We start from the raw sequence: 27,363 nt of genomic DNA, 5'->3' as shown, positions 1-27,363 counted from the left end.
GTTGTGTACTGTTTTTTTTGCTTCTGCGTAGGGGTGACTAATTTAATTTCTTTTATTTCTGAAATGCAGGAATAACATTTGGGGTGCTCATCTCCCAAGTTCTACTTTCAGAATGGGTATTTCGGATTTTACACATTTAAATGGTTTCGGGGAATAAACAAGATCAGCAACATTAATGTCTATTTTACTATATTGCTCGAGTCAGTGTTGTTAATGGCGGATAGCGTCGCGTAGCGGCGACCCCCAAAACCGCAATAGCGCTGTAGCGTGTAGCGCTACGACCGCTACACTGAAGGAGGAGGAGGAAGGAGGAGGAGGAGGAGGAAGGAGGAGCAGCTTTGTTTTCGTGGGGGAAAAACAGAGGTTAAACAGAGGAGAACGCAGGTTGAAGATGACCCAAAACGCTGTGTTTCAATTAAACACGTGAAAACCCCATAATACCCTTGAAAAGTTTGAAACTGAGTTTAAATATGGGGGCATTTTGGGGCTTTCACCATGAACAGCAGGCCTCCCTTGAAACACTGCGTTTCATTAAAGGATTGAAAACCCCAAAATGCCCTTTAAAAAGTTAAAATAAAATTTAAATCCTGGGGCATTTTGGGGTTTTCGCCCAGAACTTTAGGGTTTTTACCCCTCTTTCTTCATCGCGCCGCTATTGCGCCGCACCAGATCCGATTTTTGGCCGCGATCGCGCCGCTACTGCCGCCACGCGATTTCCGCGCCGCTACACCCCCTGCCGTCGCGCCCAGCCTCCGCGACGCTACGTAACGCCGCGATAGCGCCGCGATCGCGCGCTATTGACAACCCTGGCTCGAGTTACATATTTTTCTAATAATGCTCCAAGGATTTTGAATTGACACATCTGCTAAGCTTCCAACTCATCTTTCTTAACTTCAATGGTAGTTTCCTAGTTTGAAGCTTTCTATTAAAGTGTATTGCTCTTCATTTTATTCTCCAGATATCTTACTTGCTATGTGCCCTTGGTGATGGTCATCTCTTAAACTTTATGTTGAACACAAGTTCTGGCGAGTTAACAGATAGGAAAAAGGTCTCTCTTGGGACACAACCTATTACACTACAGACTTTCTCATCCAAGAATACTACCCATGTATTTGCTGCATCTGATCGGCCAACTGTGATTTATAGTAGTAACAAAAAATTACTGTATAGTAATGTGAATCTGAAGGAAGTGAGTCACATGTGCCCTTTCAACTATGCTGCTATTCCAGACAGGTATATTTGTCTGTTTTAGTTTGATATCCAAGAATGGTTGATTTATCATTTATACCTACGACTAATCTAACTTTCTTTCTGTATTGCAGGGGCAGAAAGAAGAAAAAGGTGAAGGAGGGGTTGTCCATGACTGCTTTGCTTCAATTTCTATTGTTGCTTCTTAGCTTTGCTTCCCTTGGCCGTGCCGAAGTAAGCAACAAAGGTGAGCTTCATGCACTAAAGTTTATAGTAATAAAACTAACAATTATTTAAAATCTAATCAATTCATATTCATTGCAGAGTTGTTTAAAATGCGGATAAGTTGTGGCTCGCTTCAAAATGTCTCTGATATGAATCGCATGCGAGCATGGACTGCAGACAAATATTACTCAGGTGGCATAGCTGCCACTGCATCTAGGACGAGTGCGATCACTCCTGTGCTGGGGACTCTGAGATATTTTCCATCAGATTACGGTCCCAACAATTGCTACACAATTGATAAAGTGCCAAAGGGCCACTACATGGTGAGAATTTTTTTTGCACTGATTGTTCATATTGAAGAAGTGCCACAATTTGATGTATCAATCGAAGGCACTCTATACTCCTTGAAATCGGGGTGGAACAATGCTGCGGACCAAGCATTTCTGGAAGTCTTAATGTTTCTTATGGAGGGGTCGGTTTCAATATGTTTGCATGACACTGGTCACGGAGATCCCGCAATCTTCTCAATTGAGATACTTCAAATGGACGATAATGCGTATTTTTCCACACAGGAAAATCAAGTTTATATACTTAGAACAGTTAAAAGGCTGAGTTGTGGTTTTGCACAATTAAGATTTCTACCTGATTACGGTAGTGATCACTATGGAGGGGAGAGATTTTGGCTCCATATAAGTACTTTGGAAGAGGAAGCCAGTCTTTCTACATCTGTTCGTACTAGAATTGAAAATGTTATGCTACCGCCGAACTTTTATCCAGAATTTCTGTATGAATCAGCACTTGTTAGTACTAGTAGCCAGCCTAGTCTAACATATATATTGGATGTTGAAACCCCGGGAAACTATTCTGTTTGGTTACATTTTGCTGAGATTGATAGTTCAATCATTTCCAAAGGTCAAAGGGTCTTCAATATTCTGATAAATGGTGTTGTTGTATTTGAAGATGTGGACATCATAAAGTTGACGGGGAAGCAATACACTGCCCTTGTACTTAATACAACCGTCACGGTTAATAGGACCAAAGTTATCATAACTTTCATTCCAAAAGAAGGTTGTCTCGTCATAGTTAATGCCATTGAGATATTTAAGTTATTCTGCCTGGGGCAAAAACTGTATCAGATGAAGGTACATATGCGAACTCCTAATTTTGTTATTGGGTACAACATGAACTTTTATCCTGTAATCGGTTGCTCTATTACATTTACTTGTTATCTAATTTTATATACTAAAGGCTTGTTAGAATTTGCTAGTTAACCATTCCCCCTTTACTCCAGTTAAGGCTTTACAAACATTGAAGAAGGCTTTGGGGCTTCCTCCGAGGTTTGGTTGGAATGGTGATCCTTGTCTTCCGCAGCAACATAAATGGACTGGAGCAGATTGTCAATTTGATAGAAGTAGCGGTCGTTGGGTCATTGATGGACTGTAAGCTCTTTTTACTTCTCCATATTTTTCTTTTGTACCAAATCCAAGATTCAACCCCCCTTCCCCACCAGCAAAAAAGTGCTTTAGCTGTATGCCTCTGCCCAATGAAAACTTAGTTTCAAACTGATCACTTGATGTTGTATCTGTAGTGGTCTTGAAAATCAAGGTCTGAAGGGTTACTTACCAAATGACGTCGGAAGATTGAAGAATCTACAATCCCTGTATGTCCCAAGTACATTCCTTTTAGGAAAACATTGCCATGACATGATGTTGAAAGTCAAATGCAATTAATTAGCACACTAATTAGAATAATTAGAGTCTGATTTATACAGCTAATTAGGACTTTTATGTCAATGTTATTAACATTCGTAGAGAGAATATTTTCCCTGATTTTTAGGCTAGAATAGTGCCCAGGTCTTTAGTCATTTGTATTCTATAAATACTGCTCATGTATCATTTTACCAATCAATATAATATCATATATTTTCCGCATGGTATCAGAGCTCGATCTGAACCATCCCTAACCTAGCACCGTCAAGCCATGGGAGACCAAAAATCTGATGAGTCACTCAAGGCGGAGGCTGGATCATTTCCGACCAGCTCACACGACGGGCTTACTCACCTTATCACTGGTCATAAGTTGAATGGCCAGAACTATAACCAATGGGTAAGGTCAGTCACGATCTTCCTCCAAGGAAAAGGAAGAGAAGGCTACATCACAGGAGATTTCAAGTGTCCTGAGAAAGGGGACACCAATCTTCAAAAATGGCAACTTGAGAACAGCCAAGTGATGACATGGCTGCTCGACACCATGACAAATGAAATTGGTGAAAATTTCATGTTCTATGACACTGCAAAAGATATATGGGATGCAGTGAAGGAGACATACTCAGATGTCGACAATACATCTGCTGTGTTTGAGATAAAAAGCATACTCCATGACCTTCGACAGGGAGAATCCTCAGTTACTGAGTATTTTAACATACTCAACAGACATTGGCAGCAACTGGACATATATGAAGAAGTTAAATGGTGTTGTACGGAGGATCAGAAGAAATACGAGGACCTGGTCGAAAAAGATAGAATTTACAAGTTCCTATTGGGACTAAACAAGGATCTTGATGAGGTTCGTGGAAGGATCCTTGGAACTAAACCACTTCCAAAAATTCGGGAAGCTTTCTCAGAAGTAAGAAGGGAAGAAAGCAAGAGGAAACTCATGCTAGGGACATCCATCTCAGCCCCATCCACTGAAAGCTCTGCAATGGCAGCAAGAGGAAACCAACCTCAGCCACCAGCAATGAAAACTCGCCCCTGGTGTGATCAATGCAAGAGGCCAGGCCACACCAAGGAGAATTGTTGGAGTATATATGGAAAACCTCCAGAAGCCAAACAATTCAAAAGTAAGGAAGGCAGAGGAAACACTGTGGTTCACCACCAAAACTCTGAGGTAATCTCTAATTCATCACCATTCAGCAAAGAACAAATGGAGACTCTTCAAAAACTCCTTCAGCAGACCATGTTAACTGCAGGAAAAGTGGTACTGCTGCAGTGGCTAAAAAAGGTAATTTCTTATATGCCTTAAACACTAGCAAAGGGAAAATAGAGTCATGGATCATTGACTCAGGAGCTTCAGATCACATGACTGGAGACTTAACTTTGTTTAGTAGTTATTCTCCTTGTCCCTATAACTACACTGTTCGAGTAGCTGATGGAACACATTCTAAGGTCATGGGTAAAGGATCAGTTATTATCTCCCCACATATTACACTTGAATCAGTTTTATATGTGCCCGAACTTGATTGTAACTTGTTGTCCATTAGCAAGATTACAAGAGATTTGAAATGTGTTGCTAAATTCTCCGATAACCTGTGTGAATTTCAGATTTTGGAGTCGGGGAAGACGATTGGCAATGCTAAAGAGTGTGTTGGACTCTACCTCCTCAAAGTTGAAAAATCAGAAGAATTGAAAACCCATTCTTATGCAGTAGCAACAGTTCCAAGTAGTGAAAATGATGTAATGTTGTGGCACTACAGATTAAGCCACCTAAATTTCATGTACTTGGAAAAGATTTTTCCCTCATTATTCAATAAAAACCAGAAGAATTTTCAGTATGAAACTTGCCAATTGTCTAAGCATACTCGCAGTCATTACCCACCACAACCCTATAAACCATCTCAACCTTTCTCATTAATCCATAGTGATGTATGGGACCTTCACGGGTTCACAACATTACTGGCTCAAGATGGTTTGTCACCTTCATTGACGATCACACACGGGTCACTTGGGTGTTTCTAATGAAGGAAAAATCAGAAGTTGGGAAGATTTTTGAAGTATTTCATAACATGGTGCAAACACAATTTCAAAGCAAGATTCAAATACTTAGAACTGACAATGGTCGTGAGTATTACAATCTTGCTCTAACTTCCTACCTTCAAAAGGTTGGAATTGTTCATCAAAGTTCTTGTGTAGACACCCCCCAACAGAATGGAGTTGCGGAAAGGAAAAATAGACACCTTTTGGAAGTGACTAGATCAATCATGTCGGCTACTAATGTTCCAAAACAATTTTGGGGAGAAGCTGTCCTTTCGGCCACATATCTCATAAACCGAATGCCTTCCCGTATCCTTGACTTTAAGACCCCATTATCCACACTTCAAACCACCTTTCCAGCCAGCAAAATCCTTTCTTCCATTCCATTAAAAGTCTTTGGATGTTCAGCCTTTGTCCACAACCTCAACCCCCACCGTAGCAAACTGGACCCAAGGTCTATCAAGTGCATTTTTCTTGGTTATTCTCCCCACCAAAAAGGATATAGGTGCTACTCTCCCATAACTAAAATTTTTTACCACACTATGGATGTAACTTTCTTTGAGAATCAAGCCTATTACACCAAAGTTGGCATTCAGGGGGAGCAATCATACAGGTATCCAACTGAAACTTTGGAATACCAATCTTTGGTACTTGAACAAACTGAACCTGCACAAATCTTACCAACTCAAGCCTCCTCTCAACCAGCTGAAACAACACCTAAGCCAATTGAAAGGACAACAGAAGTTGTAGCAGAAACTGAAAATGATGGAGTTGAAGTTTTAACTTCATCCCAACAGAATCAAGACCCAAAAGTACAAGGAGGAAACTTGAAGACTTATGAAAGGAAAAGAAGGAAGGAAGTAGAGTCGAGCACAACTCCAACGCAGAACCATGAGTCCAACCAGGCCCTAGAAAATGAAGTCCCTACGGGTAATGTTGTTCCTAATTATGTTCCTGTTAACATGAATGCACCTGACACTTATATTTCTATTGCCATGAGAAAAGGGGTGAGAACTTGTACTCAACACCCTATTGAGAGATATGTTTCATATGGAAAGTTATCACAAAAATACAGGTCATTTGTAGCTGCTGTTGACAACATAGAAATTCCCAAAAACATTCAAGAAGCTCTGCAGAAACCTGAATGGGCAGCAGCTGTAACAGAAGAAGTTCAAGCACTGGTAAAAAATGGGACTTGGGAAATCACCACTATACCAGAAGGAAAGAGGCCAGTGGGATGCAAGTGGATATTTTCAATCAAATACAATGCTGATGGAAGTATAAACAGGTACAAAGCCCGGTTGGATGCAAAAGGATTTACACAATCATATGGAGTGGATTATGAAGAGACATTTGCACCTGTGGCAAAACTCAATTCTGTTCGAGTCCTGTTATCTTTGGCTATTGCACCTTTGTATGGGGAAATATGGTAACTTGGAGAAGTAAGAAACAATCTGTAGTAGCTAGGAGTAGTGCAGAAGCTTAATTCAGAGCTATGGCACAAGGTATTTGTGAAGGAATTTGGCTCAAACGAATGCTGGATGAGATCAGAATTCCTACCAATTACACCATGAGAATACTGTGTGACAACAAGGCTGCTATAAGCATTGCTAAGAATCCAGTTCACCATGATAGGACAAAGCATGTGGAGATTGATAGGCATTTCATTAAGGAGAAAATTGATCAAGAGATTATAGGTGTTGATCACATTCCATCATGCAAACAAACAGCAGACATTATGACTAAAGCTCTTCCAAGGAACATATATGAAAATATCAGATCCAATCTGGGTATGATAGATATCTTCCACCCAGATTGAGGGGGAGTGTTGAAAGTCAAATGCAATTAATTAACACACTAATTAGAATAATTAGAGTCTGATTTGTACAGCTAATTAGGACTTTTATGTCAATGTTATTAGCATTCATAGAGAGAATATTTTCCCTGATTTTTAGGCTAGAATAGTGCCCAGGTCTTTAGTCATTTGTATTCTATAAATACTGCTCATGTATCATTTTACCAATCAATATAATATGATACATTTTCCGCACATGATTGTATAACTATGCTGCATGATTTGAATGATTTATCTGGCCTTTTTAATTGTTCTTTTTAATTTACCATTCTTGTTCCTTATGCTTATTTTACTATTACATTACAGAAACTTATCTGGTAACCAAATTCATGGATGCATTCCGACTTCAATTGGAACAATAACTACTTTACAAGTGTTGTAAGTGACTTCTTGTTCTCCCTCTTCTTAGTGTTATAGTTTTGCAAAGTAACGAGAGTGAGAGAAAATAGAGAGAGAAGATTTTTAGGGAAATAATATTTGTTTGTATATAACTGAGAGCAATACATGTCTTTATATAGAAAACATAAAAGACCTAACTTTATAATATTATGGAATAGATAGCAATAATACAGTGAAAATCCATGTTGCAAAATCACTATGATTTGTCAAAGTTAATGGCTAAATTTACATTAAAAAAGGTTTGGAAAGAAAAGGAATCAGATGTCTAAGATTTTAAATAGAAGATTAATGTTTTGAGGGCAACATTACTTTTGTTCTCAATATTCTGTAATCATCAGTCAATTTATTAAATTCTGAATTTCTACACCTATACGTCAATGACTCAATTTCTTCTTGCTTTGTGTTAAAAACTCTAAGAACTGAAATTGTATTCTGTTATTGTATTTCTGAAAGGTGAATCTTACAGTGAACATCACTAGGCTATATATAGAGATAGAGGGAGAGAAGCTTGCGCAGCAAGCTATCCTAAGAGAGAGAATCAGTTATCAGTTACACAGTAACTGAGTCTGTTACAGCTAACTAATTCTATTACACTTACTAACAGACTGCCATGTCAGCACGTGACTACATATACTCTAATACTTTGATTTAAATTGCTTTATATTAGCTTCATTGTGAGATTACTGGAAGTTTTGAATCCTTGCTTTGGCTATCATGGTAATATTATTTTTGAATGTCATGCACACATGCAGGGACCTTTCTTCTAACTTTTTCAACGGATCAATTCCTGAAAGCCTTGGAGAGTTGACATCGTTACAAAAACTGTAAGATTGCTTGGACTTTTAACTTGAATAAGACAAATAAGAAGACAAGAGTTTTGTATTAAAAAAATACTTATGCAGGAACCTTAATGGCAACTCATTGACTGGAAGTGTCCCCGATACTCTGATTTTTCAAAATCACAAGTTCAAGTATGATTTCATTGTATCTCCTTGTTACTTCTTAACTTTCTTTACGATTAAGTTGTTTGTTAAATCTACACTTGTATGCTGCAGTTTTGGCAATAATTCTGGATTATGTGGTATACCTAGTCTAGTCTCCTGTGTAACTCCTGCTAGTGCTAAAGTTGGTATGATGATAGCAGCTCGAGTCCGTATATGGATAGGAGGATTTCTACTGATTATCGGTTGTCTAGTCTTCTGCGGTTGGAGGTGAGATATTAATTTATGTTATCATAGGACTCTTATTTCTGGGATTAAAGAAAAATCACCCGTTTGTCTATTTTTCTTGTTAGATATTTCACACGTAAGCCCCAAGGGTACGAGAGTGGAATACAGTTGGGGGACTTGGGGGACAAGAGTCAAGGTGAACACTCGGATCATGAGCCCTTGGTCGAAACACAAGAATCAACAACAGTTCCAACACAAGAATCAACAACAGTTCCAAGGAGATCTGCGAGAATACAGAATCAAAAGAGCAAGTAAAAGTCAAAGGATAGGTGAGAACACATGTGTAACCTTAGGTCTAAATTATAACCTTTTCTTTCTCCTACTTATTGATTTATTAATTACTAATTATTATCCTATTTTCTTTATAATTCATTGCATATTGGTGGTTATAATTGTTACATATTATACTCTAAATGAACGTCATTTCCATTAAAATTCCTTAGTTTTGGGAAGTGAGAAGATGTTTTTAGTGAGTCAAAATTCCATGTAATGGTCTTTTGTGCAATCGTTCATGAATAACATTTTGTTGTGTGAATTTAAGTGATGAATTATCATAACTCATAAGTCATAACTTTGTATTTGTTGAACAGGAGCATCAAAGAACTTCTTGTGGCATCTTGGTTTAGTCTCTCTAGGTTGAAACATGAGCATCAAAGAACTTCTTGTGGCATCTTGGTTTAGTCTCTCTAGGTTGAAACATGAGCATCATAACTTCTTGTGACAACTTGGTTTAGTATCTCAGTACATTGAAATGAATTAGTTTTACTTCTTGTATGGGTTAGTGGTTATCAAGGACTGTACTAATGGATTAGTTTGACTTCTTGTATGGGTTAGTGGTTATCAGGGACTGTACTAATGGATCAGTTATTTGTGTACATACTCTTTTAAGTACTCTACGCTTCATTTTTTGAAGCACTTGGTTCATGCTGGAATTCTATTTAAAATTTAAGCTTTCATGGAAATCATGATTGTTAGAATTCTCCAAAATTAGCTCCTGTAATGCTGCCATAAAATTCAGATTGTAACCCTCTAGGTGACGTCTAAGATTTGCCTGGCCCAAGGATTTGGAATCTAGAAAATAGAATAATCCTAACCATAAGGAGTCAACTCTTATATCTATTGCATAGACTTCACTCAACGATTATTGTGGATTAGAATAGTGACTTGTGGTTCAATTTTGTTGAATATATTTGAATTGAATTATGGGGAGTGATCAATTACTGGAGTGTCCAATTTCAAAGCTTTTGTTTTCATCAGGACCTTTATGCAGCAGAAACATCGTTTGGTTTTGTGATTTGTATAGTAGTTTCTAATGTCTATTGTATGCAGTTGGTCTTAATCTTGCTGTGTTTTCCCTGTAGCGTTTTGGTTTCCTCTTTCTTTTTGCTTTGGAAGCCTAGACTAATAAAGGGTTTGGTTTGGTTTTTTTGCAGCAGGTTCTAATCTTAGAGGTTTTTTCTTTTTCAGGTCTTTGTCTTGCTGTGTTTTTTCTATATCAGGGAGCCACCCAGATTTTGTTCAGTTCTCTATCTTGCTAAGTTGTAAATGAAAGTCTAAATTGTAACTGTTTTACTTTCTGAAGTTTTCAGGTAAAGATATCTTCTAAAGCTAAGACAGTTGCAACACGCATACAAAACATAAAGTTACCATCTTATTCATGGCTGCAGAGCATTTTAAATTGTATGCGGCAAGTGTCTTTTACCGTTTCCTAATTGTTTTTATTTACTTTAGTTGGGTACATACGTTGAAAGTATTTTCAAGGATGTGAAAAATCCAACCTTGATTGCTTTCATCTATTTTGTACTATAGTTTATTACGATTGTTCTTTGCCTTGCTTTCTTTGTTGGAGAAGGTGGCTTTAATTCTGGGTTGAGGAAGATGTATGCTTTAGCACCCTTAGATGTTTTGCTTATACAAAGCAAGACATATCAATAAGCAATCAACCTTATGTCTACGCCTTCAAACAACCTTATGTCTATTTCTTTTGGTTTCAAAGAAAAACTAAACCACCTTATGTCTATAAAGCATCTTATCGTTTTGAAGGAGTCTACGCATCTTTAAATGTTAAGTTTTTTTTTTTATAGGTAAATGTTAGTGGTTAATTGTTAGTAAGTTAGAAAGTCAATTCAAATTTCTCTTCCAATGTTCGAATCTTTGATTTTCCCCTCCCCAACTCTTATTAGTTTCTGCTTTTGATTATGTTAATCTTAGTTTTGTTAGACGCACGGGTAACACTGTTGCGGACTTTTTGGCTAGGAACGCTGCAACCTATGCTGGTTTTGTATGGGTTGAAGAGGTTCCTGATGCCGCTCTTCCTTTCATTATTTCTGATGCAACTCTTCTGGAGCCAATTGGCATTTAATAGAATTGCAGTTTACTTTCAAAAAAAAAAACTCTTATGTCCTCTTACAACTTGAGCTAACCCTCGGGGACTTAAATGTTAAGTTTGTTGTTTGAGTTTTAATTTTTAAATCTCCCTATGTGATTTTGATATATCCCTTGACTCTAACTCCTTAAGTGCTACATTCCATTTATATAGTCTTTTTTTTTTTAATTTTTAAATCTCAAATCTTCACGTGACATGATTCACGTAGGATTAACATATGAGAGGATCCAAATCCGCAATTCCTATCACATATGAAAGTATTTTTAAAAATCGTCTTGGATTTTTAATCATTTGATTAAATCGGATCATGTATGAGAATTGCGGATTTGGATCCTCTCATATGTTAATCCTACATGAATCATATCACGTGAAGATTTGAGTATTTTTTTTTTATGAAATTTGGGCCTTTCATAGATATATGGAGAGAGAAAATTAAAATATTGTGGGAAATAATACTGATTATCAGATTTCATTTAAAAAGTAATAAATGGTCAAGATCTTTCACATGACATGAACCATGTCTCGTACTTACTAATTTTAATAAATTTCTCATAAACTTAAACACACTAACTAGTAACGTATAGTACAAAATAAGCTCAAATCATATGTATACTTTTAGCATATGTATATATTATATACTTGATGTTTGTTTTACCTAAAAAAAATTATTTGCATTTAATTATAAACATTTTGTACTCACCAAGAGAGTGCAAATAAGCAAGCTTAGCCCAAGAATCCTAGAAGGTGCCTTTTAACAACTAAAATGCCAAATATGTATTGAGTAAATAAAGAAGCTAACTTTACAAATGAGGTGAGACCCTCTATATATATAGTAGGGAGGAAAACCCTAGAAATGAGTGAGCTTGGACCTATGGGCCTTACAAAGAGCTGGCCCATAAGTCCATTAGCCTAATCCCTAAATTATATCCCTAAGTATGTAGTTGGTCCCTAGGTAGTTGAGCATCACTGTCCTGGACGTGCTGTTTTGGGGCACCCTTCATGTATATGATGGATAGGTCTTGAGAGGGTTGGGGACCTGCCCAATCCATATCTTATGATAAAAATAATTTGTAATGGTAAAATTGAGCGCGGTCGGTCACGACCCAAGCAATTGCTTCCACAGATTTTTTACTAGTGGAGAAAATTTTTGGGATAATTTAGTTCCAAGTGTAGCGTATCTTTATAGCGGAGTGTTATAATTTAATTGTTGGTATATAGACAATGAGAATTATGTTTGTCGGTGAAGACAATGATTGTCGGTGTAGACAATGAAGACTGAAGACCATTACAATCAAGGTGGAGATTGTTGGGGTTGATTGCAATGTAAGTCCACATTGCTAATGAAGGAGAAAAAAGATTAAGGAAAGCTATTGGAGAAGTCCCACATTGCTTAGATTAGTGAGGGTTGGGAGAGTTCAATGCTATATATATGGATCTCATGCTCTTTATTTCAACACACCAAAGCAGTAGCATCTGAAAACACTTTAAGTTCATATTTGTGTTTTTTTTCTCTTATGCTCTTGTTTTAGAGTATTGTGAGATGTGGTTAAATATTCACATTGGAGAGTGTGGGTGTACTGGGGTCATGAGTGGTTGAGAGTGAAGTCTATGTGTTGTAATAATTTTCACATAGGCATCGTTTGGTAGAGAAGAGAGATAGAGAAGAGAGAGTATGAAAGAGAGAAGTTGAGTAGAGAGAAATATGTGAGAAATATAGTAGATTTAAAGGTTGTTTGGTATGATATAAAGAGAAAAAAGAAAGAATGAGGTGGAGGAGAGAGAGAAAAATAATTTTTATTGTGTCAAAACATTTCTTGCGGTTTTTGACAATTTTTGGCAACTTGTAACCGCCAGAAATGTTAAAATATTAATTAATGCAGCAGCTCTCCTCTCTCTCTCTCTCTCTCTCTCCCAATTTCTCTTCATTTTGGGGAGACCCAAAAACCCACCTTCTCATCTCTCTCTCTCCCCCTCTCTGCTCCCACCAAACAAGGGTGCTTCTTCTTTCTCTTCTCTAACTCTCTCCAACCTATCTCTCTCTTCACAAACTCACTTCTACCAAATATAGCAATAGTGTTTATTCTCTGGTTGTCGGTTTTGACAACGGCCGTAGTTTTTTCTCCAGTTTTGGAGTTTCCACGTTATATTTTTGTGTTATTGATTGCAGGGCCGTGTATAGACAATTTGGGGCCTAAGGCAAAAATATCGAAGTTATTTTATTTTGGCAAGAATTTTGAAGAGGTTTAATGTATCATATAAATTATTAATTTTTATATTAATCTTCTAGGTTTTCACTGCTGCGAAATCAATTATTAGAGTTTTAGAATAAAATATTTCTAACATATCGCTTCAACAAATCATTTATTAGAGCTGCGAAAGGAATAAAACAGTGAGAGATCTTATAACACTTTAATATCACGTATCTTATTTGATAATTCACGTCAAGGTAGAAACAATGGATTTTTTTAGAGAAAAAACAATGAGTGAAACTACAAATATATAAGTAGAAAAAAACTAACAATTACGAGTAGGCACAAATAATTTTTTAATTTTCAAAATGTAAAAATAACGGGTATGTAATCTAGTAGTTTTTTGAAAAATGTAAATTTGATAATTTAAAACACTACTACTAATAAGTGTTAAAGTGACACTTCCCACAATTTCATTTTCGAGTTCCCACATTCTATTGCCCATATTGCAGTTAGATACATGAGTTTTCACTGTTCCATTATCTTTTTCAAGTCTCAATAAAATATACTATATAGGTAAAAAAAAATGGGGCCTTAAATAATTTTGGGGCCTTAGGCAATTGCCTAATTATTTTAAAGCCTTAAACGGGTCTGATTGATTACGCTCTCAGTTTATTTTACTTTTTCAGCTGTGTTATTTCCTAACAAAACGAATAGGACAATTTCATAAAAAAATAGGTAAAGATTAAACATTCCCCGTATCGTCTAGAACAACAAAGTTCTGCAAAGCCATGAGCTCATGGTATTTTTTTGGTGCTTGAACTTTTATGAAAATGTGGATTTTTAGAGCCTCGGATGTATAAAAAAAGGCGCAATTTTTAAAAATTTAAATTTTCTAAAAAAAAAAACGCTGGTTTCGTTTTTTCCAAAAAAATCTCAATTTTAAATTTTTTGAAAAAGGCACAATGATTTTGTGATCATGAATGGCTGGGATATTTAGTCACTCAATTTTAGGTGTAAATGTATGCAATACTAGTTTTAAACCCGTGCCTTGCACGGGGGAATTTGTTCTTGATTTTTTTTAAAAAAAATTTGTTTAACAAATTGTTTAATATTTATTTATTAATTATACTTATGGTGTTTTTCTAATGGTTTTTTAAAGTTTTGTGGGTGTTATTTTGTTAGTTTAGCATATAGGTTTAGTGTTCCCAAAAATGGTCAATTTTTCCATTGTTGTTGTTTTAGAGCAATGTGTTTTTGTGTGGAAACAATCTATGTTTATGTAATATATATCTTGTTCAAGTTTTATTTTCCTGTTTATGGAAGGCTGAGCCTCCTGTTTTAATTCCTGTTTTTATTTTTCTGTTTATGGAAGGCAGATTCCATTCCAATCTCTTTGATCTACAGGGTTCAATACAAGGTAATGAACTCTATCAAATCTTATTTCTTGCGAACCAATTGTGAGAAATCTGGAGAAACTACCCTCTTCCTCACAGATTATGATAAGGCCAATGTTATTGTGCCCAAAACCATCCAATGGAGTGATATCATCTTGGTTGATACAAACAGTGTGGATATTAAGCATTTTAGGGATAAAAATGACAACTCCCTAATTACCCACTCCACACTCCAAATTCTCCGTGTCCTTCGTCCCACTGACTTTGGACCCAATCCAAACACCTACAGAAAATTTTCCCAGAATTTTGACCCTATAGGTTTTAATTATTGGGATTACATCAGATCTTGACAACTGGGAAATTCCAAAAATTTCTCATGCTGAGATCTACAAACCAAACGGATCCTTTTTCAAACGATCAGATTTCATTATCAAAACCGTTGAGCAAACCTACAAGCTCAGATCTGATGATGAAGAAATCCATCTGCTTTCCGAGAAAAGCATCAAAGAACATATCAGCAAGAACTTCAACTATCTTCATATAGGTAGTGTTCAAGTTGGTTTTTATGATAGCTGAGGGGATTTTATACTTGATCTTTAGTCTAGATCCTTCAGCAGCGCTGAGCTTCTCAGTGGTTTTCTCAAAATATCTGGTGGGAATGAGTCCCTCCGAGATACAACTGGAATCTGCCCCTGTGTCAAAGAGGGCAGGGATTTCGAGAATAAAATCTCCTATGAGGATTTTGACATGGATGAAGAATTTCTGAATGGTGACCTGGTTAATATTCTCCAGAAAGTCTTCGCAATTGTTGTTAGGAGCAGGATTGGAATCAGGTACAGAAGAATCATCTTCCTCATAATTTCTAGTCAGTTTTTCTAAGATAAGCTGCTGACTATTTTGGATTTGTTTGAGACTTTTAACCTCAGTCTTGAGGGAATTGACTTTATATATATATATATATATATATATATATATATATATATATACCCTAAGATTTTCGAACAAACAATGATTCATTGAAAAATTGACAAACATGGTCAATATACGAAAAATTTAAAAATTGTCAAAATGATTCAAATTGACCACCGAGGTCAATATACCCAAAAAAGTATAAATTGTCAATGCAGATAAAGAAATATAAAGAAACGTTTAGCACAAACTCTATTTATGTGTAAGCAACATAAAGGGAATGGTTCTAAATCTTCTCCACATTGATCTTCTTCATCATATCTGCACTTGTAAATTTGACTTGAATTTTGAAATTATTTGTGGGTCCATGAAAATTTTGAGCACATTAAATGCCGATTTGAACCACTTTCCGAATCTATCATTCCCTTCGACCTTAAAAAGAATTTCCTTGGGGGGTGTTCCATGCAGCCGTTCTACAATTTATTTAAAATAAAATGAATTAAATTAATATTTATGATTTAATTTTTCAATGTAAAAGTACTTATTTTTAAATGTATATGTTTACCTTTTTCATTTCATCCAAAATTTCATTGCTTTTTTTTGTTGATAAGAGAAATACCATCGCGATAAAAAATTGTCATAGTTGCAGATCTAGTATTGTCAGCAACATTCATCAACAGCTTGTACCTTAGGCAAACATCAATACTTAAATTAAATGTAGAACAAAGTAATTTATTTATTCAAAATGGAGTTTACCGTATGGTAGGAGTTACGTGTTTGTTACATGTTGGACAAAAATACTGTGCTCCGTCAGAGTATGCTGCTGTGTGACATTTGCAATCATGATAATACCAATCATCTGTGTTCACAATTTTCTCAATCGCAGCATACACAATGAATATTGTCCGCTGCAATAATGAATTTGTGCTTTAAAATTTTGTTGTAGCTACAAATGTTTGTAATATTAACAATGATAATAACATATGTATATTTAATACATTTAAATGTACCTACTCAATGACATGTTTTTTCTATTATGAATGTATTATAGTATGTTTACCTGTTATTATTTAGATAAAATCTAATTTGCAAAAAAAAATATTAAATAAGTTTACTGATACTATTTTATTCATAAAAGTAATGGAATTTTCTACTTAATGTTTTTATCAGTTTAGAAAAGTATCAGCATTAAAAAACGCACTTAACTATACTAATTATGTTCTTTATAAAATCAAAAAGGTAACACAGGTGTAATTTTTTTTATAAAATAATTATTAATATACGTATTTAAAACTGATAAATAGTTGAGCTTCATTATTTTGTATTTTAAATAGGATAGGAATATAATAGTTTTTTAAATTGATTAACATTTAATGTATTTTAAAACCAGAAAATTTAAAAGAACGCTTTTAATGTATTGATAAAAGTTTTAAAAAGGTGATTGTTAATACCATTGAATAATTATTTTATTTTTTATGCATTGTTTCTATATTTCTATCCACGTTAATTGTATTGTTAATGATTCGATTAATGCTTGAAATTAAAATTAATCAAATATAATGATTTTTTTTAACGTCAATATAATGATTGTTTATTAGAGGCAATGTTATATTTATTTGAAAATTTAACTGAATTTATTTTTTTATAAATATAACTAAACTTATTTATGGATATTAGTGAGAAAAACATACCGATTTACACGCGATCAAATTTTTCATGTTTGTGCGTGGAAATAATTTTAGAAACTCATCTTCTTCAGTAGCTTTGAAGCTTTGAAGCAGGACATTCATTACCTGTGTTTGAACCGCGTCACACTCAAATAACCTGAATAAAATAATTATTAGTTGGAATTGTCGTTAAAAGTTGTTGAAACGATTATTCAATATTTTGTACAAACTAACCTGTCTCTGTAGCAAACCGCTTCATGAATGTTAGGATTGAACATGGCTGTTGTGCAATTTAACCCAGTAGTTAACTGGTTTTCACCTGCCAATTTTTTAGTGGTCAGATGTTATTTACATACTGGACACGTTAGTGTTTTATAGAGAAGTTTATTTTAGAAATTACCAAAAATTTGAACAATGTACTTTGATGCCTTGTTACTGCTCCCAGTAATATGATAACAACAACATGTTTGTTATCTTCTCCACTTAGAACTGCATCTAGATTTTTGACAAATTCGCCGTATAACAAACATTTAATTTTTTTCCTGCAAAAATAATCAATAAATCGCACTTATTTATTGTTTCGGCTGGTACAAAAAAAATTCTCCAGTTTATATGGTAAAAGGTAGCTTACCCTTGAGATTCGATTTCAATGTCTCTAATATCAGTCGCTACTTCGTTCCGCTCATATCCATGGTAGTTTCCGACATGTGTAATTTCCCCCATGACATCTATTTTAATGTTAACGTAAATGCTTGCAAGTGATAACATTCGTGAAATTATTTAAATCAAGGAATTTACTTACCAACCAAGTATCTCTCATTGAAATCATCGTTAAGAACATCATGCATGTTGTCAAACTTCAACTCACGGAAATGAACCATACTTTCATCATATTTAAATATCCTTGTACTATTCAGCAAGTGTAATTTATATTGGTGCCTAGATGAACTTAAACCTTGGAAATTATGCCATACGAAAAAATGTTCAAAGCTGTATACTAATCCTTCATTGATTTTTTTTGAATGACGTTCTGAATTGATTAGCCAGCACCTTGCGTGTATAGTATGACCCTACAAATGTTGAAGGTTCATATGAATGTAAGTCTATGAAGAAAATTAAACTATGTCAGGATATTTGATTTAAAAGTCGATGTTTTTTTGTTACTAACCTTTCGACCCATCAAAAACAGATTATAGGTTGATGGATGATTTCCTTCTCCTTCATCTTCTTTATTCCACACCCTAATGACTCTGACAACAACTTTCCAGTTATGAGTGGTATGATTTATTTCATCAAGATTACTGATGCGAGGATTCATGATGTTATTACTTCGAAGGAAATGGAAGATTACCGTGTGTTGTGGTGGAGAAGAGATTGGTGTTATGTTATGAGTAAGGAAGTATATATCTATATATATCGGTTGCTCTCAAATGAAGCAATGCTATTTTTTTTCCGGTTTTTTTGTTTTCAGTTTTGATTTATTATTCCTCAAATTATGGTTAATCATTATGACTTTTTAACATTATGACTTGATGTGCGTATATGATTCCGGACGTTATATTCCATTTGTGTTTATATACTTAATTGCTAATCAAGTCTTTTTATTCCTTTATGTTTTCAATCTTCATAATATCATTTAATATTTCATGATATTGTTTGATTATGTCCAAATTTAAAGCATTATATTTTGCATTATTAATGGGAGATTCGTTTTTAATGGGAGCCTTATCATTTAATTTCTCCTTTTTTTCGACATTAGTTATGCTTTTGAATTCAAATTGTTGGCGTGTTGATTTTTTCTAAGATGTTTATATTTTTATAATTAAATGCGTTTTTGATTTTTTTAATGTATCTTAATAATAGTCCACTAAAAACTGTATAATTAGGTGTAATTACACATTAATGATGATGAAGTAAAACGGTTTTTTTAAATGCATTTATTATCTTTTCTATATACATATGATTAATTAACGTAATTTAAGCAGCTTATTTGGATTAATAAAATTAAATAATTAAATCAATTTATTTAAGGAAAAATTTATTGTGTCATTGAAAATGAAAAGAATTTTTTTTATTCCTTTTAAATTTAAAATTCTAATCAATGTCATTCATTAGGTGATTATTTCCCTTTTTTACCTAAGATTCAAATTGATGTAACTTCGTACATATACTATGAACAGAACTGTCTTGGCAGAATAATAAAAAACAATAATCCTAAAATTTCTAGTCATTTATGGATGATTTATTTTTAATTTTTGGCTGATTTAATGCTAATTTATCTGTATTGATGAATTTTTTAATTAGGATTTTTCATTTATTTTGTATTTGTATTTATTGATGAATGTTTTAATTATGATTTATTTATTTATTTTGTATTTGTATTTATTTGAGAAGCATTTATTTCGGAAAAAATCCAAGTAAGAAAAATCTATTTTAAAGTCATTATTAAAATTGATTTCAAATTCTAGACGTTTTTTATTTTTTTTTATTTCAAATTTAATAAGATGCTGAAATTATTAGTATTAAATGCCTTAAATTATTAAATTAAGAAATTATTAGTAGACATTATTTAGGTCTGTTAAACTTTTTAATTTAATGTGTTGATTGGAAACATTAAATTGAATGACTATTTTGAAGGAAATTTTGGTTTAATAATGTAAATTTAATATGAATTAATTATTTCGGGTCAATGCAGTTTTTAATTTGAATTATTTACATTACCCTATACATTACCATTATTTAACAACGTTGGAATTTATCAATGAATGGAAGCTTAACTTTTTTTTAAATAAAAAAAAATTCGTATTGAAAGTTCTGTAGTTTTTTTTCACAATTAAAAGACTAAATAAAAAAATTTATGGATCAAGTTTGGTATAATTATTATCTCAATAATAAGAGAATGTCGATTTTTTTAATAAATGAATGCTTTATTTCTTATTTTGGTTAATCGAACCATTAACTTTTTCCATATTTATTGATTTGTATTTATTTGAAAAGCATAAATTTCGTAAAATTTCCAAGTGAGAGTTTTTTTTATCGAAAGGGAAAGATCCTCTCTCAACATGGGTACAGTGACCTAAAGCTCAAGTAAGAGTTTTTTTTAGAAAGCGAAAACTTTTATTAGATGGAATGGTCAATAGTACAAACAACACTCAACAAAGTGAGCATAATCACTCAATAAAACATAGAAAAACCTAAAAAAGCAATTTAAGTCGAGCTAAATTTGTAAGATCAAGTTTTGATCTAGTAGTACAACTCTATGTTTTGATGATTACAAGTTAACCTTTTGATATGAACAATTGTGGTACTCTAACGTGTTTTTCTGAGTGTGCTATTTACAGGCTCTGACCTCTATTCAATCTCACACAAATCAGAAGCACTGTGCTTAAAGAGTGTCCCAAGCAACGCTTTCGCATTCACCATGTTCAGTATGAACAGTGGAAAAGCTTCAGAAGTTCTGAAGTTATACAAACTCTGATGTGGACTCAGTCACTAGAAGTTCTGAAGATCCAGAAAGTCTGATAACCAAGAAACACTGAAGGTTCAGATGTTCTGATGGTGTAGAAGACTCTGAAAATCCAGAAGCTGAATAGTGGAAACTCTGATGTCCGGAAGCAAGAAACTCTGAAGGCCATGTACTTCCCTCTGAGTTCAGAATCAGAAGATACAATGGTCAGAGGATCTGTGCTTTCCCTCTGACTCTGATCAACCGGCTTCACAAGTTCCAACATGAAGCATTCCCCTGATCAGAAGTCTCCTAGGTTTAAAGGTCATGTCACTATCCAAGTACAAAAGTAACTGTACCTTCCTGACGACCTACCTAACGTTCTCAGCCACAGCAGAAGCTGGAATTTCCAGAACTGCCCTCCAACGGTAGCATTCCCATGCAGCGTTCAAACCCTAATCCTTGGAGTATAAATAGAGGCTGAAGTTTGAAGAATGCGGTTGGAAGAATCTACACAAGTACAAGCTATATTCGAAAACCTTCAAGCATTCTTTCATCTGAAATTCATTGTGTTTACTATTAGCTTTTCAGAAGCAAATCTCTTGTAAACATTTCTTTGATAAACAGTTTGTTTAGTTCCTTTAGGAGATCAAGTTTGATCGGATCCTAGAGAAGACTAAGAGAGTGAATCTTAGTGTGAGCTAAGTCAGTGTAATTGTTAGTCACTTGTAGGTTTCAAGTGCAGTTGTAACACTTTACCTGATTAGTGGATTGCCTTCATTCTAAGAAGGAAGAAATCACCTTAACGGGTGGACTGGAGTAGCTTGAGTGATTTATCAAGTGAACCAGGATAAAATCCTTGTGTGCTTTTCTATCTCTTATCTTTAGCACTTAAGTTCTCGAAAGATTTGTCAAAATCTTTAAGGTGGAAGTTTTATCTTGAAAACGTTATTCAAACCCCCCCTTTCTACCGTTTTTCATACCTTCAAAATTGCTACCCGATGATCCTTTGGGTAAAAACACCTCAAATGCACAAGTAAGAGTTTTTTTTATTAGTTTACAATCAAAGTTCTTTTCAAATTATGAAAGTGTTTTTTTTTTTTTTTTTTTTAAATTTCACATTTACTAACATGCTAAAATTGATAGTATTAATTGCCTAAAATTATTAAAAACTTACTTATCATTTGAAATTATTTAGATCTTTCAATTTGATTTTTTTAGGTATTGATTGGATTGACTAAGTTATATGACTATATTATTATCTTCTTTTTTGTTTGCATTTGTTAGGTGAAAATGTTTGAACTTGAATCACTTGTTTGAATAATTTTATATATTTTTTATTCACATGGTAATATGTTTCTATACGCTTGAAGTAGAGTGTGCGTGAATGTTTTCCGATGTATCGAAAAAAAAGTGTGTGTGAATGGTTATTTCTTCGTAACGGTGTTGTGGAAGATACAAATTTATTAAATCAAAAACCTTCATTTATTACATGAAGAAGTGTAAAAAAACTTACAAAGAAAAAATAATAAAAACAGTAAAAAAAACCATGTCCAAGCAAACGCCAAAACTAAAACCTGAAGGACATTATAATAAATTGAGTCAATTTGTGATATCTCATGGATATCACCGTCATCCAAAATTTATTCGACTACAAAACTATTTATATTGTGAAGTGATTAACTTCAGATAAATCAACATATGAGAAACCTGTAATTTTTTGACAAACTTCCCATTAGATTGAAGAAGATTGTCAATTTGTAGAAGACAAAGTTTCTTCAAGTAAGCTCTTGGGTCGATCAAATAATAACAAAAGTTGGAATGATACCTGGTTGCTTAAGAGTTCTGTGATATTCATGTTCGATGCCCTTAGCCAACAGTTTCCAAGTGTTATTCCATATTTTATATGGGTTGCTCAAAGTATTTGTTATGAGAATTTAAGCACATAACCTTCTGAATTTATGAGAATTTTTAGTAGTTTAAAACATAATTAATGCATATATTCAAGCACGCTAATTTTCAACATTATTTTATTTAACACGTACTAACATGCATAAATTATTAGTACACATTTATTAAAAATTTTAAAAAGGTATCTTTTAGTCAATAATTAATAATTAATTTTTTAGTTTATAGACTTTTTGAATTCATTGCGGTCATAACATGAATTGTAAAAAAAGAAATGGACGTAATTAAGGAATTAAAACTTATTTGGAATAACGATTATTTTTTAAATAAATGACCGTTATTAGTGCACTAAATTTGTAATCATTAATTTTAGTTTGTCAAAGCTGGTTTCGTTTTTTCCAAAAAAATATCAATTTTAAATTTTTTGAAAAAGGCACAATGATTTTGTGATTTTGTGGCCATGAATGGCTGGGATATTTAGTCACTCAATTTTAGGTGTAAATGTATGCAATATTCTTTCAGCATCTCTTCATAACAGGGAAGTATATTCTTTACCATAGCCCAACACATTAGGAAATATTTTTTTTTTCAAAAGATAACAGATTCATTAGTACAATGAGAATGAATATAATACAATCAAAGACTGTATTTTTAGTTTTTTACTATCATTTGGTTTGGGTTCACACCATTATTACATAAGGAGCAAAGTTTTCTATTGTAAACATTAAAAGAATGCAAAAGATTATTATCGGCTAATTTGGTCCCTCTAAAATATGCTTCTTTTTTACTTTTATCTTCTTTAACGGTTAATTGAAAAAAAATTAAAATCATATATCGTTCAAGTATAGTATCCATTCACAAAACAGGAACACGTGACAATAAATATAGAACAAGAGGTGTGGTGATCCGTGAGGGAGGAGGAGCAGGAAGGGGCACAAAACATGATATCCCTCTAATGAAGAGGTCCAGTGTGTCATCTTCCATACTTGGGCCTTTGAGCAAGGGGTTCTCACCCCCTCTAAAGAAGAAAAATACTGACGATGGATTGGGATTGGCGGAGGCTGCGGATGAGCAGTCCCGCCCGCAGCCTCCGCCCACCTCAATGAAGATCATATCGTGGAACTGTCGTGGGCTTGGGAACCTACAGACTGTACGGGTTTTAAAAAACTCATCCACTCCAAAGATCCCGACGTAGTGTTCCTTATGGAGACTAAGATGTATACATCAGAGGCTCTTCAACATAGAGGTATTTGTGGTTTACCTAATATTTTTCCTGTTCATTGTGCAGGGCGAGGGAAATCTAGAGCAGGAGGCTTATGCCTTTGGTTGCACAGTGATATTCAATTGGAAATTATTAATGCATCATTACATCATATTTTGTGCACTATTTTGCACCCTGATGAGGCAGCCCCTATGACAATGGTTGGCCTTTCTGGCTATCCCGAGGAGGGTAGGAAAATAGAGACATGGAACCTTATAAAAAATTTGATGCCCAGAACCCAAGGGCATATGTGGTTATTAGAGACTTTAATGATATCTTATCCCCCTTTGATAAATTGGGTGGGGACCCTCCCGATTTGGGACATACTCAGTGGGTTAATCAGATGTGTAGAGACTGCGACCTATTTGAGGTGGAGTTTGAAGGTGTGAAAAACGACTAGAAGGTAAATCTTTTCGGTTTCTCTAAGATAGATGGTGCAGCGGATAAAGATAGAGAGAAGAGAGAAGCACACAAGTATTTTATCCTAGTTCACTTGATAAATCCCTCAAGCTAATCCAGTCCACCCGTTAAGGTGATTTCTTCCTTCTTAGAATGAAGGCAATCCACTAATCAGATAATTGTTACAACTGCACTTGAAACCTACAAGTGACTAACAATACACTGACTTAGCTATCACTAAGATTCACTCTCTTAGTCTTCTCTAGGATCCGATCAACCTTGATCTCCTAAAGGAATCACCACTAAGATTCACTCTCTTAGTCTTCTTAAGGATACTGACCTACCCGGTCCCTTAAGGAAAATCAAACAACTGTTTGAGGTTGGTGTTTACAAGGGTTTGCTTCTAAATAAGCAGAGTGTAAACTACATAAGAATAGATGAAGAAAGTAGAGGCTTGAATCTTTTCTTGTATTGCAGCTCTTGATTTCTCTCGCTCTTGGTCTTTCTTCTTTTCTTCAGCCTTTTATAGTCCAAGGTGCAAAGGATATTTCTGTTGAGAGAATATGACCGTTGGAGGGCATTTCTGGAACTTCCAGAACCTGCTGTGGCTGAACCTTGGTAGGTAGGCTTTTCAGAATAGTACACTGCTCTTGTACTTCTCGATAGAGACCTTTGCCTTTAACCATTGACTTCTGATCAGAGTTATGCTTCGTGTTGAAACTTGTGAAGCTTGGTGATCAGAGTCAGAAGGATGCTTGGATCGTCTGACCTTCGTAACTTCTGCTTCTGGACCTTCAGAGCTTCTGAACCTTCAGAGCCTCTGGTCCCTCAGAGCTTCTGGTCTTCAGATCTTCTGATCCTCAGATCTTCTGATCCTCTGATCTTCTGATCCTCTGATCTTCTGATCCTCTGATCCTCAGATCCTCTGATCTTCAGATCCTCTGATCTTCAGATCTTCTGATCTTCAGAGCTTCTGATCTTCAGAGCTTCTGACGAATATATCTTCTGGTGTCAGAATCAGAACCTGTTTGTCAAAACACTCGAGACAAACATTAGAGTATCATAGTTGTTCATCCACAAATAAATATTTGTTATCATCAAAACATAGAGTTGTACCACATGACCAAATCTTGATCTTACAATCTCCCCCTTTTTGATGATGACAAAACCATGTATTTTGATGAACAACTCTAAACAAATAAACTGAATACACTCAGAGTATAAGGTATCAGAGTTAAAACTTATCCTGATGTGTATAGTTTATCTTGCTCCTTCTGAATCCAAGACTCGTGCTTGATTCTGAGCTAAGCTCCCCCTGAATCTAGTACTTAATATCAACGTTAGTAATATCTAGATTCTGAGCTAAATAATATAGGAGTTGAGTTGTCAAGATACTATAAGTTCTCCCCCTTTTTGTCATAAGCAAAAAGAATGAAGGTGGGAAAAAAATAGTAAGAGCATAAGACGAAATACTCCCCCTCAGAAGGAATACCAAGGGATACTTGGCTTCTGATTAGCATATCTTCTGATGAGAGCAGAAGTGTGGTTCTGGTGACATCTCCGTTCTGGACAAAATTTCATCTTCAGATACTTCAGAATGAGAAGCTAGGAACCTACTCTTCTTCTGATGACGCAAGTCAGAAGTTGTAGTAGCATCTTATGATGTTATTGCTTCTAGTTCGACAAGTTCTGAGTCTTTGTTTCTTTCTGAAACGGTCATGCTCATCTCTACAAGCTTTTTCAGCTAGCTTTGACTTGACCAAATCTTACTCTACTGATGCCTCCAAGATCAACTTCACCTTCAGGTTCAAATTTTGGATCTTGGGACATATGCCTTTCTCCCGTCATGTGTTGCCTGCATCCACTGTCCAGGTTCCATGGTTGGAGTTTCGATGGACCTATTGAAGATATCTGCAACATATATAATCTTATCCCTAGGTACCCACTTTCTGGGTCCTTTCTTGTTAGTTAGCCCAGAAGTTCTGACAACTTTGGGTCTTTCAACAGGATAATATACAGGAATTTTTGCATGATATTTAGACATGGAGAAAGATCCCTTTATAAGAGGAGGTTTAGCAGCTTCAGTAGGTACAGGGTCAGGCAATATGGTACCAGAGGGAACAAATCATTCATACAAAGATTTAGCTTTAGGCACAGAGGGCTTATTTCTAATTGGTTTAGAATACCCAATGCTACGCATTCCATTTCTGCTCATGCCATAGATCAATGAAGCCATCAAGCTTCTATCTACGCTTTTAGCCAGGAATCTTTGAAAAGATTTTTCATACTTAGATTCATGCTTACTATCAGAGGCATCGCAGGCAATAACTTCTTCTAACTTAGCAATTTGATTCTTAAGCACAGAGTTAGAATTAACTAAAGCATGATTATCATTTTTCAAATCAGATATGATTTTCTCATGTTCAGAAGAAGTTTCAGAGGCAGCAGAGAAATTCTTTTTCAACCTTTTATGCTTAGTCAAGAGAGAGTTATATTTATCCATAATTTCAGACAAAGCATCTTTAAGTTCAGAAGTTGAGAAAGAATCGAATACCTCATTTTCATCGTCAGAGTCTGGATCTCCTTCTGATTCTGAGTCAGAGTCAACAGCTTCCTTTGACTCTGCTCCTTTGTCTTTGACAATAGCCATGAGTCCTTGGACTTCACCATCAGAGTCAACATCCTCTGATTCTGATTCATCAAAAGTCACCATCAGACTTTTCTTTGGTTTGAGATGCTTCTTTGACTTTACGTCCTTTGATGAACCTTTGTATTTGCTCTGCCTGTGCTTCCAGATGCAGTTGAACTTTCTGGATATCAGAGTCAGCTCATCTTCATCAGAATCTTCAGAGGCTTCTTCAGATTCTTCTGCTTCTGCTTGGAGAGCCTTAGCCTTTTCAGATTTGGATTTCAAGGCTATAGACTTCTTCTTCTGATCTTGATGTTCAGCACGCTTTAGTTCATGACACTTCAGTATGCTGATGAGTTCTTCTAAACTCATATGCTCAACATCTCTTGTAAGCTCTATTGAAGTCACTAAAGGCATCCGGCTTTCAGGAAGACTTCTGATGACCCTTATGACATTATCTTTTGTAGTGTAGCTTTTGTTGAGAGGTCTTATTCCAGCTACGAGCAACTGAAATCTGGAGAACATATC

At 34.9% G+C, this 27,363-nt stretch overlaps 1 long non-coding RNA gene and 1 pseudogene across 1 annotated transcript; both read left to right on the top strand.

Moving 5' to 3' along the window:
• Positions 1 to 1,516: 1,516 nt before the first annotated feature.
• LOC130737150 (receptor-like protein 4) lies at positions 1,517 to 8,631 on the top strand (annotated as a pseudogene).
• A 149-nt stretch (positions 8,632 to 8,780) lies between these two features.
• Positions 8,781 to 9,569, top strand: LOC130735791 (uncharacterized). The gene is made up of 2 exons (XR_009018563.1): positions 8,781 to 8,914; positions 9,236 to 9,569. It is a non-coding gene; the product is annotated as an uncharacterized LOC130735791 (long non-coding RNA).
• The last annotated feature ends 17,794 nt before the right edge of the window (positions 9,570 to 27,363 follow it).

Source organism: Lotus japonicus, chromosome 2, assembly GCF_012489685.1.
Source record: "Lotus japonicus ecotype B-129 chromosome 2, LjGifu_v1.2".
NCBI lineage: Eukaryota > Viridiplantae > Streptophyta > Magnoliopsida > Fabales > Fabaceae > Lotus > Lotus japonicus.
The sequence above is the reverse complement of the archived record's forward strand: the minus strand, read 5'-3'. Positions and strand labels throughout refer to the sequence as shown.